The sequence below is a fragment of the Gymnoscopelus microlampas genome, assembly GCF_963454915.1.
Source record: "Gymnoscopelus microlampas genome assembly, chromosome: 18".
In the NCBI taxonomy this organism is placed as follows: domain Eukaryota; kingdom Metazoa; phylum Chordata; class Actinopteri; order Myctophiformes; family Myctophidae; genus Gymnoscopelus; species Gymnoscopelus microlampas.
In genome coordinates, this window is record NC_139955.1 from 3,593,025 (window position 1) to 3,604,199 (window position 11,175).

General features: G+C 42.1%; 1 pseudogene across 1 annotated transcript; it reads left to right on the forward strand.

The window, feature by feature from the left end:
• Positions 1 to 917: 917 nt before the first annotated feature.
• Positions 918 to 1,547, forward strand: LOC311065390 (Y-box-binding protein 1-like; annotated as a pseudogene). Its single transcript has one exon. The product of its transcript is annotated as a Y-box-binding protein 1-like (transcript).
• The last annotated feature ends 9,628 nt before the right edge of the window (positions 1,548 to 11,175 follow it).

The window sequence follows — 11,175 nt, forward strand, 5'->3', positions numbered from 1 at the left end:
AATGACATCCCAGGCTTGTGCAGCTGTTGCCAATAAACACGGGCCAAGAGAAATGCCTGCCTATTGTCTCTGTGATATTGTTGCGGATTTGAAGTGACACTCCTCCAAAGGTGTGATTTGAAGGCGGGAGCGAGACACAGATAGCACAGCACCATGATTATTGTTGGGCTCGTTACCATTTTTTTTAAAAATATATATATATATATATAATTTATTTATTACTCATTACTCGTTTCGAAAACAATATTATTACTTTACTTATTACTCTCTGACAAAAGTTACTTGTTACACTACTCATTACCTTACTTTTCCGTTACACCCCACACACTTTCAACTCAAAATTTGGACTTTTCAAGTACAACACTAGCAGTTTTTTCCTGTGTTTTCTGCAGTCTATGGGATGCGCGGAGCGCAGTTTTTTCTGCGTTTTTCTTTTTTTTTCACGTTGTTTGGAACCCCCTCAAAGGAACCATGAGCAGAGTGTTTCCAGTGAGCCAACGTGCACACTATCAGCACTATGTATCTGACTCTGTTTGACCAGAATGGAACAGAGCCTTCATTAGTATCATTGGCAACACCTGTGAAATTCATAATATGGCTGCTGTGCATAGAGCCTATTGTGAGAAACATTAAGAGAAATGAGTGCAGATAAGAACGCCTGCACAAATGAGCGTTGTCAGAGGCACGCATGGCAACAGTTTGTGCATTGTGGGACCAGTCTACATAAGGTGGTGAGGGTGCTGCAGAATACTTTAGATCTTGACAGTTGATAGACAGAGACCTAGAGAGTTATCGAGAGTATAGAGGAAAGCAGACAACAGCCCCCCCACCACCGGCGGCCAAGGTTACCATCTAGCAACCGAGCAACATAATACTAGAGTGACACCACCGGCACAGGCCATAACCGCCCAGCAAGCATGAGCAGCGAGGCCGACATGCAACAACCGCCGCAGCCTGCTAATGCAGCCTCTGCCAAGCAGAAGTTCATTGCAACAAAGGTCTTGGGCACAGTGAAGTGGTTTAACGTCAAGAACGGATTCGGTTTCATCAACAGGAATGACACAAAAGAGGACGTCTTTGTGCACCAGACGGACATAAAAAAGAACAACCCAATGAAATACCTTCCCAGCGTCGGAGACGGAGAGATCGTGGAATTCGACGTGGTCGAAGGGGACAAGGGAGCGGAGGCGGCCAACGTCACCGGCCCAGGAGGTGTTCCGGTGCAAGGGAGCAAGTACGCCGCCGATAGGAATCACTACAGACGCCGCCCACCCCACGTCGGAGACTTTCCAGACAACTACCAGAGCAGCGGTGAGGGTGAATCCGCCAGCGGAGGTCGTGACAACAGAGAGCGCCCCAGAAGGAGAGATGCTGCAACTACAGCACAGGCACGACCTCCTACACCAGCTGTCGTCGGCCCCCGGACGCCAACGCACCACGAGGAGAGATGACTGAGGGGAGGTGAAGGTGACGAGATTCAGAGAGCTCCAGACCAGGGCAGCCAACCAATGAGGCAGATACCACAGGGGCTTCGAACCACATTTTAGACCAAGGTGTCCACCCTCTCCCAGACCGGCGCGGGATGGAGCGGAGGTAAAAAAAAAGTAGAACCAGGGGGGCGACCGAGGGCGGCCAGAACCGAGAACCCCGTCAGCGCCGTAGCTTCAGCTACTGCCACAGATGTTTACAGGCTGGTGGAAAGCCTGGCTGGCAGGTGAAGGAGGCAGAGACAGGATGCGACCCATCCATTGGGAAAACATCCACTCCTGACACCCCGGCAGTCTCAGTAGGAAAGAACATGCCCACCATCTCTTACCATCGTCCCCTTTTTTTTTACGGTTTTGGCGTCTGTATGTCTGTCCGGAGAAAATCTCGCAAACTGCTGGACTGATGGACCACCAAAGTTCTCGTGCACACTGTTTCCAGGCTCAGAATTGTCATTTTTATTGTCACATGACAGGTTTACAGAAGTAAAAGAGTGGGTGAAATGTGTTTTTGTGCGTAATTCCCATCCTATTGTTATTTCCGGGAGAAGAGTGGGGGGAGGGGGGCAAGGGGAAAGGAGATCAATCAGAGAATCTCACATAGACCAATTATTTGTTTATTTACTAACATTGAGACTGGACGCACAGGTGATTGTTTCACGCAATCAATTCCCAACCTGTTGTTTCGGGGTGCGCTGGTTTCAGCACACCCCAACCCCCTCTTCTGTGTTGACTAGTGAGGCGCGTCCTAGCGATACCTGATAGAATGGGTTTCATTGCATGCATACTGGTTGCACGCATTCTGGTTCTTATCAGTGTGACGTCATCTGTTAAGGGGTCTATAGAATCCCACTTAGTTTTTATTTTGTTCACATAATGTTCTATATTGGACGTCAAAGGGGCGGTTGTCCCTGTCTGTCCAGAGCTAATCTTGCAAACCACTGGACCCATCTATGCCACATAGGCCTACAGGTTCACTAGTTTTTATTCACACTATATTTCTATATATATTGAAATATTTAGCTTTATTCCTTTTTTTAAATAATGGAAGGCATGGGGTTTGGAGGTGTCTGTCAGTCGATAATATTGCAAACTGATCAGTGGCCAGGCTTTATCACACACCAGCTGTTCACGTCAGCTAGCACTGGTACTCTGAGATTGTAGTACCAAAATTAAATCAACACTGAGAATTGTACAGTGTCGAGGGGTCCTAAAGTTAAAATAAAACAAACAACAAGTTACATTTGTACACTCTCAGAGTTACAGACCTATTTGGACCCCTGGTGGGCCCTGGACCACATTGGCTAGCCTCTTTCAGAGCCACAAGTCCTCCATGACTCTATTGGTTCTCAAAGTGGGGCCCGGGGACCCCCAGGGGTCCTTGAGTAAAAACTGTAGTTTTTTGAATGCAGTTAATGTAGCATCGCTGCAAACATTGCACATCTGCTATTTTTGAAAAAAATTGAAACATCAAAAATGGTTGGAAACTTTTTTTCTTTTCTTGTGGGGGTCCTTGGTACACTGTGGCCCAATACATCAATTTAGGGGTCCTTGGCACAAAAAAATCTTGATAACTGGTCTATGAGATGCAAGGAATTGGATGGCGGTTGAATCCTGGCCTGGAGCCTTGCTGAAATATGGAGTTATACATCATACTTCATGAAGCCATGCAGTTATTGGACACATTTTCTTTTTTCTCTTTTTCCTTCTTTTTTTGGGTCAACAAGGGATATCGACGATCCTGAGCAATAAAAAACAAATTAACCACTTAAACCCCATATGGTTAACCAGAATCCCTCAGGGCTCTATAATAGTGATTTTTCTGTTATCTGTTTTCTGTTATTGTGGGGAAAGCTTTCGCTGAAAATAGCCGATCGACAAGCTCCCAACACTAAGGATGCTGGGGTTTAAGTGGTTAAACTTAACGATCCTCACAAGCTTTGCACCACCCATGCTTTTGACCATATTACCACAAATGTGTGTGCTGAATCTATAGATACAAGCCTGTTTTTTTATTTCATTTTGAATTCATTTTTATTTTTGACAGCCACAGTTACAGCTTGATATTCTCAAACGCAAGCTCAAATAAAAGTAAAAAGCAAGAAGAAAAAAGTATGAATACCATTATACAGCTTTAAGACACAATTTAAAGCTACACATCCTGGTTCATCTAATGCATTTTTATGTTTTACTGAAGGTCAAATATATTAAGTTAACAGACGTTTTGGATGCCAACTGGACTGTCCTCGAAGTCCTTTTTTTTTTGCCTGGCTAGGCTATCCCACTTAGATTGTTCTTACTCTCTTCTTACTCTTTTGCCATTAAGATGTTTCATGTAACTATGTGCCAATAATCCCCTTTTGGGCTAAACAAGACTAGGCCCTAAGTGTCATTTTGTTTGTCTAAAACAAAACTTTTTTTTTTTTCGTTCAAATGATAAGGTTCTATATTCTGAAAGCCGAATTGTACTCCTCTGTTGTCATTTTAACTGCTTATATTTTATTTTATGTAGCTAGCTATAATTGGGTAGCCTACTATTCTGTGCCAAAATACTGTAGTTTGGGATTATACTATTCTTATTTAGTCCATGGGCCAGACCAGAAGTCAGTGACACAAGGTGGCAAAATCTCTTTGGCACCATTTTGTTTGTATAGGGTCCATAGGGTTTCAAATACTTTGAAACATGACAGACTTTTCAAATGAGTAGCTTTAATACTTTTTTTAGGACATTAACTGTTTTGCCATCTCCCCACTTTATTTGCACAGTCCTGTACCTCGCCTATAGGCGTGTTCGCAATTTGGTGTTAGGAGAAAAATCACAGAGGTGTTTGTCCGCCATAGTGCCACAAATGGTGCAATGGCCAAATCAAATATGGCCGCCATCGGCTATAATACAAATCCAACTTTTTTGTTTTCTGAGTATATATACACATGCAATACCTCCATGTTGACTAATTGTGGGGTGGGGAATTCATTTCTGATAATGTTATGACCACTTTAGGTGATGTTGAACATGAAAGGTCATGGTCAAGGTCATTTTTCTATTCCGAAGACCGTGGCCGTAACTTGGTGCAATAAGACTAATTTGACTAATTCTGACATTTAGAATTCCTTTCTGATATTGTTTTGACCATTAAGGAGCATCTTGTCATTGAAATATCGAAATGTAATTTTATAAAAACTCAATTACTCAATAATATTGCTCTTTACAATCACTTTTATTGTATTTCTTTTCAATAATGATTTGTTTTATCTATAACAAAAGACATACATTATGAGACATGTAACAATTATAAATCAAAAGCGACTATAGGAAGGCCACATGAGCCCTTTAACCCTATATACAAATACATTGCATATTTGAAAATAGCCGATCTAGAAGCTCACGTTGTCGGCTATTTTCAAAGAAGAACATCGTGAAATAAATTGAAAATTGTGGAATATTTTCCAAATCCATACAGATCTTGTGTGGGGGTCTATGGACAAATATTAATTTGGGGGTCCTTGCCATGAAAATGTTTGAGAACAACTGGTTCAAACAACATTAAGACACAAGGCCAAATAAGCACACTTTCAAGTAACTTTACAGAAAAACAATCCCAAAGTCGCTTAAAATAAGCGGACATGGCAACACTGCGTGCTGCGCACTTGACGAGAGAGACACAGAGCGAGAGAGAGAGATACGCATACACCACGGGAGACGACGATTAAAATTAATTGGAATAAAAACAAATGTATGTATTGGGTCTGACTCTGGATAGCATCCTAGTGAACTATCCTACAGTGTGTAATCCCTGGTCGGGGATCAATCTATAGTGTGAGAACCACAACGATATATGACAGCCGATTTCAAGAAATAAACTACTGCAGTGTGTAATGCTTAACGATCAGATGAATCCCGACCACTTTAAAAGTCCTACAGTGTGTACCTGCCCTTACTCATGCAGTCTTCTCCAGTCAGGATATGTGCCTTGATCACTGTCTTGGCTAGTGGTGCTCCAAGATGAGAGGCTGCTTGATGCAGTGGAAGCATGCGCCGCTTCTCACCAGTGCCATACTGCTGCCAGATCTGCTTCATCCCCAGTGCTTGGAAGTATGGGGTGTAGTATAGCAGTAATGCGAAGGTGTGTGTGTCATTGGAGACTATGACAACTCCCTTGCACTGTTTCACACAAACAGCCCACTCCACATGCTGCACCAGCCTGGTGTCAGCCTCAGCACCAATGGTCGTCCTGGAACTTACGGCCTGCAAGTGTGTACGGACGTGCAAGCTTCCAGACTGCTCCTGCCTTGCCAACAAATTAAAGTACACAGAAATGTGCAAGCTACAAACCTGCAGCAATCAGAAGGAAGAGGAGGAAGATTAAGTGGAACTGTTTGATTATGATGATGAATTGATATTGGTATGACAGTTATGATGATAATAATGATGATTTTTTTCCTCTGTATAACATGGTCTGTTCAAAAAAAGTTGCACGCTTTCTTCATTATTTGAATATATGGTTGGTGTCTTTGAAGACTGATAACTGTGACTAAGCTACCACTTGGGAAAGGCTATCATGATCAAACATCATTCAAAATACCAAACTAGAATTTGCAAATGTTGCACTTGAGTGACCCCGATTAGTTGTTCACATCGTATCACAACGTGAGGTGTTGTGAGCTTGTAGACATGCCATTTGCTAAATGTTTGCCCCAGAATAGGCATGCTAGGGTTCATGCGGTTAAATAAGTGAATGAAAGAGATTGAATAATGATTTTTTTCCCTCTGTATGACGTGTTCTATTCAAAAGAAAGTTCGACGATTTTGTCATTCTGTGGATCTATGGTTGGTGTCATTGAAGGCTGATAACTGGGAGTAAGCTACCACTGGGAAGGGCTATCATGTTGAAATAATATCTAGGGATATAGACCTTTTCAAAATACCAAAGTAGAATTTGCCACCTTGAGTGTTACAGATTAGTGAAAATTCTGGCCTGGGCTCATGGACTATATGGCATCACAGACTGCTCAGATCTGTCATTCTATAGCGTCTGTCGCGTGGAAACCTTATATATCCAAAACAGCTACTTTTCAGGTTTCAAATTCAAAAGTATCAAAAGCAGCAGATCAGCAGGCTAATACAGTGGTAGTTATGCCATCATTGGTAGATTTTCAGGTTGAAATCATTGCAATTCATTTTCCAATTAAGGATACTTTTTGTTCACAAAGGTAACACTTCCTATGTATTTCATATAATGCATTATAAACATACCTATAAATATAATTATACGTTGTAATTGGATTACAACACTATAATTATATCTATACAAACTTAATTATCCATAATGCTTTATACCAACAAGCATAACTCGAAGCATTTTACAGTGACTTATTAGACCAAGTATTAGAATAAGTTCATAATTACTGGACACAGGATCATAGTGCATTATAATTCTCATAGTTGTACAACATTATAATAATTGTTTAGTTTATTATACTGACTGTTATTATTATCATTATAGAGTGATTATAAGTCGCTACAAGTGGTCAATGACTGCTTTAACCTTTCTCAAGTGTTCATTGCAACCCCCCTTATTTCAGTGTGTCCATGGTCCAAATTTTACTTAACTGCTTTTATATGAACACAAAAAAAATATATCTTCAATGTATTCAACCAGTGGTTAACATGCACATCTCCAGTGAATATTCAGAGATAAGACACTGAAAAGGTATTTGCAAATGACTATTGTGAAAACAAATCAAAACGAAGACCATTCAGTACATAATAATAACTACAGAACAACATTAGCAGCCCTATGTGCGTGCGTGCGTGTGTCCATGACATGACGTTAAACTGCCCCGTTTTAACTACCATTGTCAATGTAGTAGATGTAGTGGATGCACTTGCAATTTCTGTGGAAGGCAAGATCTTGTGCTACATCATGAACAATCCAGCGTTCTCAGCTCATAAACTTGCCTTGACGTCAAGCTTTGCAATTAGAGAACACTACTTTTTTCAAAATTATAATAGTGTATTTTCATCTGATTGCTGCAAGACCAGTTTTCCTCCACACTATACGCTTTTGAACCATTACCTGTGGTGTCTCACCTCCACTGCTCGCAAAGTGCTACTGGAGTGGCCTTGAGTGGGCAATTTGACCTGCTGTGGCACACAGACGTCTAAATCGCTTGATTTTGTATTGTGATGCATATGACGAAGATTTTTACGGTGTGGCACTGCAGGGGCCAGCCGTCTGGAACAGTGTGTGTGTGTGTGTGTGTGTGCGTGCGTGTGTGTGTGTGTGTGTGTGTGTGTGTGTGTGTGTGTGCGTGTGTGTGCGTGCGTGCGTGCGTGCGTGCGTGCGTGCGTGCGTGCGCGCGTGCGCGTGCGTACTCCCGGGTGCCACTGGTGGAAAAAGTACTCAAATGTTTTACTTAAGTGAAAGTATCAATACTACAATGTAGAAGTACTCTGTTACAAGTAAAAGTCCGGAATTCAAAATGTACTTGAGTAAAAGTACAAAAGTATTGGTATCATAATCTACTTAAAGTACCAAAAGTAAAAGTACTAAAATGTTTGAAAATAGCAGATCTACAACGCATCGCATTACGACGCGTTGTGAGCTTTAGATCTGCTATTTTCAAATAGCCTATGTATATATTAAGGCTAAAGTGGTTAATGTATGTTATATAATGTAATAATTTATATCTGCAAAGTAACTAAAGTTTCCAAATAATTGTAGTGGAGTAAAAGTACTGTCGTATATGATGAGGCAGTAAACTGCGGTTACCAGGCTGGTAGTTGTTATAAGAAGTGGAGGAGAAGAGACGTCAGGACCAAGGTTCCCATATTCAGCATTTATTCAGCATCAACAGCAGACAGACAGCAACTTCCAGAGAGCCAGGGGCAGAGCCCTGAGAGCTCCACACAGCCTGACGGCTTGTGTCAATACTACCTTCAAGTCACATTTCATTGCACCTTTTATGCTACTGTATATGTTCACACTACAACAACAGACAGTTCATGTGGGGTGGGGGTCAATGAGAGCCCCACCTGTTGATCAAGGAGTTCTTTGAACATTGGCAAATGGCACTGTCTCTCTATCTGCTTCCTCTGCTCAAGGTGTGAGCAGGATGATAAGACAAAGGCATGTAAATGTACTTCACAGCTATGCAGAGTGTCCTTGATTAGCCGACGTCAGGCTGTGTCTGAGTCTAAAACACTATGAGTCTTACTTTAGCTTTTAGTATATTTGTTCTAATAATAATCTGTTTTTACTTGCATTCTCTCTCTCTCTCTCTCTCTCTCTCTCTCTCTGAATTGAGTTGTGTGGATTGTACCCTCAACACATGTGTGGTCTGTTTCTGGCTGTGGCACAAGCATAATGTCTGTCTGTATGTGTGTGTGTGGGTGGGGGGGGGGGGGGGGGGGGCTCTGAGGCGGTGTCAGGCCCGTGGGCTCATGGACTCGGCAGCGGGTCCTGCCTCCCAGATCAATCAGAGTTGGAGATCCAAGCAGATGTTGCTGATCCATTATTCAAAGAGATAAGAGATTTCTGGCCGCTTGCCTCTCTCTCTCTCTCTCTCTGTCTTACTGTCACACGCACTCACACATGCACGCATGCACGCGCGCACACACAGCAAGTGCAGCTATACGGTAAATTAAATTATATTCCCCATTCCACGCGTAATGGTGTCTGCTATTCCATTCATTTATGTTACAATGGTCTACATCCACATGCATTGGACTGGAGTATCGGTGCCTATTTCAATGATTGCCCCCCCACACACCCCGCTCTCGTTTCTCAATTTGCATGACAATTTCCCGCGGTTTCTTGACCGCCCCGGTTGAATGTGTTTACGAGCGTGACATGATTATTTCATGCTGAATCCGACAGCAGCGACTTCTGACATCCATTTACCTGTACTGATGTGCCTTCTGCCTCGTGCACGTGTTCCCATGTGCATTTTGCTTTGTTACGGACACAACGCTCACGGTATTTATTAGCGAAACTGACAGACATGATTAATGATTGCTGCGATTGTGTCACGGCCAGTGGTGGAAAAGCACTCTAATTTCAAATGTATAAGTACAAATTACAAGTAAAAGTCCGGAATACAAAATGTACTTGAGTAAAAGTACAAAAGTATTGGTATCAAAATGTACTTTAAGTACCAAAAGTAGAAAGTACTCATTAGGCAGAATGTCCCATTTCACAAGTTTTCAAATGTATAAAACTAGAGGTTCGGGCCGCACATCAGAGACAGAGACAGTAGAGTGTGTAGACGTTCATTGCAACACCGGTGCTTGACAGAGAGAGCATGGTCGAGTGACCATCAGTTTGTATTGAGAGAGAGAGAGCATGAGGACCCGTATGAGAGGAGACGGTATACCAGTGTTGCCATGTCCATGTCGTTGAGAGAAAATAAATGTGTTCCAAAGGCAAATATGTGGTGAGCAGTGAAAAGTAGACGAAACAATGGCTAAATGCATCAAGAACGTTGTGGCTAGTGTTGTGGTAGCCTCGGAAACCCATGCCTTTTTTTTTGTTTCAAAAGAAAAAAAGCCTGGGAGAACCTTGCAGGGACGCTGGTCTTAGGACCTTGTTATCTCCTAACCAATCAGAGTGCTCCAAACCCAGGCGCTGGAATCCAGCGCCTGGGTTTGGCTCCGCCCTTCAAGACCATCGATTGGGCTCGTTCTTTCAGTCTAGTGTTGTGGTGACATGTTAATGTTGTTGTGTTGATACCGAAATAATGAATTGGCTTCAGGGACACTGTAACCGGAAGAGCTGACCTTTTTCTAATGTAATATAGGATGTATAAAAATATTTTTGAAAATAGCAGATCTACAAGCTCACAATGCGTTGCATCGCGACACATTGTGAGCTTGTAGATTGGCTATTTTCAAACGGCCGAAATGTATATAGGGCTGAAGTGGTTACTGTATGTTTGCAGTAGAAGTAAAAGTACAGAACGTTTGAAATACTCCAGCAAAGTAAAAGTACCTCAAAATTGTACTTATGTACAGTACTTGAGTAAATGTACTTATTTACTTAACACCACTGGTCACGACGATACATATCGTCACGTTTTAATATGTATTTTGGCTGACCATTTTTCTCAGTTTGACACTTTGCGTGCAGTATAGGCTATAGCAAAACATTCATAAAATATGAATCAGGTTTCTGTAATGGCAGCCATGCACCTTATGGCATTCTCTGAATAGTTATTCATTCTCTGAATAACTAGGAACGGTTAACTGAAACGCACGTCGATGTAATCCCTGTGTCCCAGAGTCCTGCAACGGGGCGGGTACCCAAGGATACCCGATGGGTGCCCAGTTAAGAAACATACTAAATTCACGCGGACGGGTGCGCGTGGCAGTGACATGAACGCGGGTGGGTCTTTTATTTTAAAGGTTAATCCGAAAGTGCTGTGCTACAAAACCACTTCAGACCCATATACTTTGGTAGTTCGGAAATAGCCGATGTACAAGCTCACAATGCGTCGCAAAGAAAGCGACGCGTTGTGACCTTGTAGATATGCTATTTTCAAAGGATTTTTATACATTTGAAAACTTGAAAAGGGACTTTCTGCTTACTGAGTACTTTTACTTTTGGTACTTTAAAGGTAGGGTAAGTGATTTACTTTGGTTAAAATAAGTGTTAAATAGCTCTATATTGTGATTGTAATCATTGCTATATAG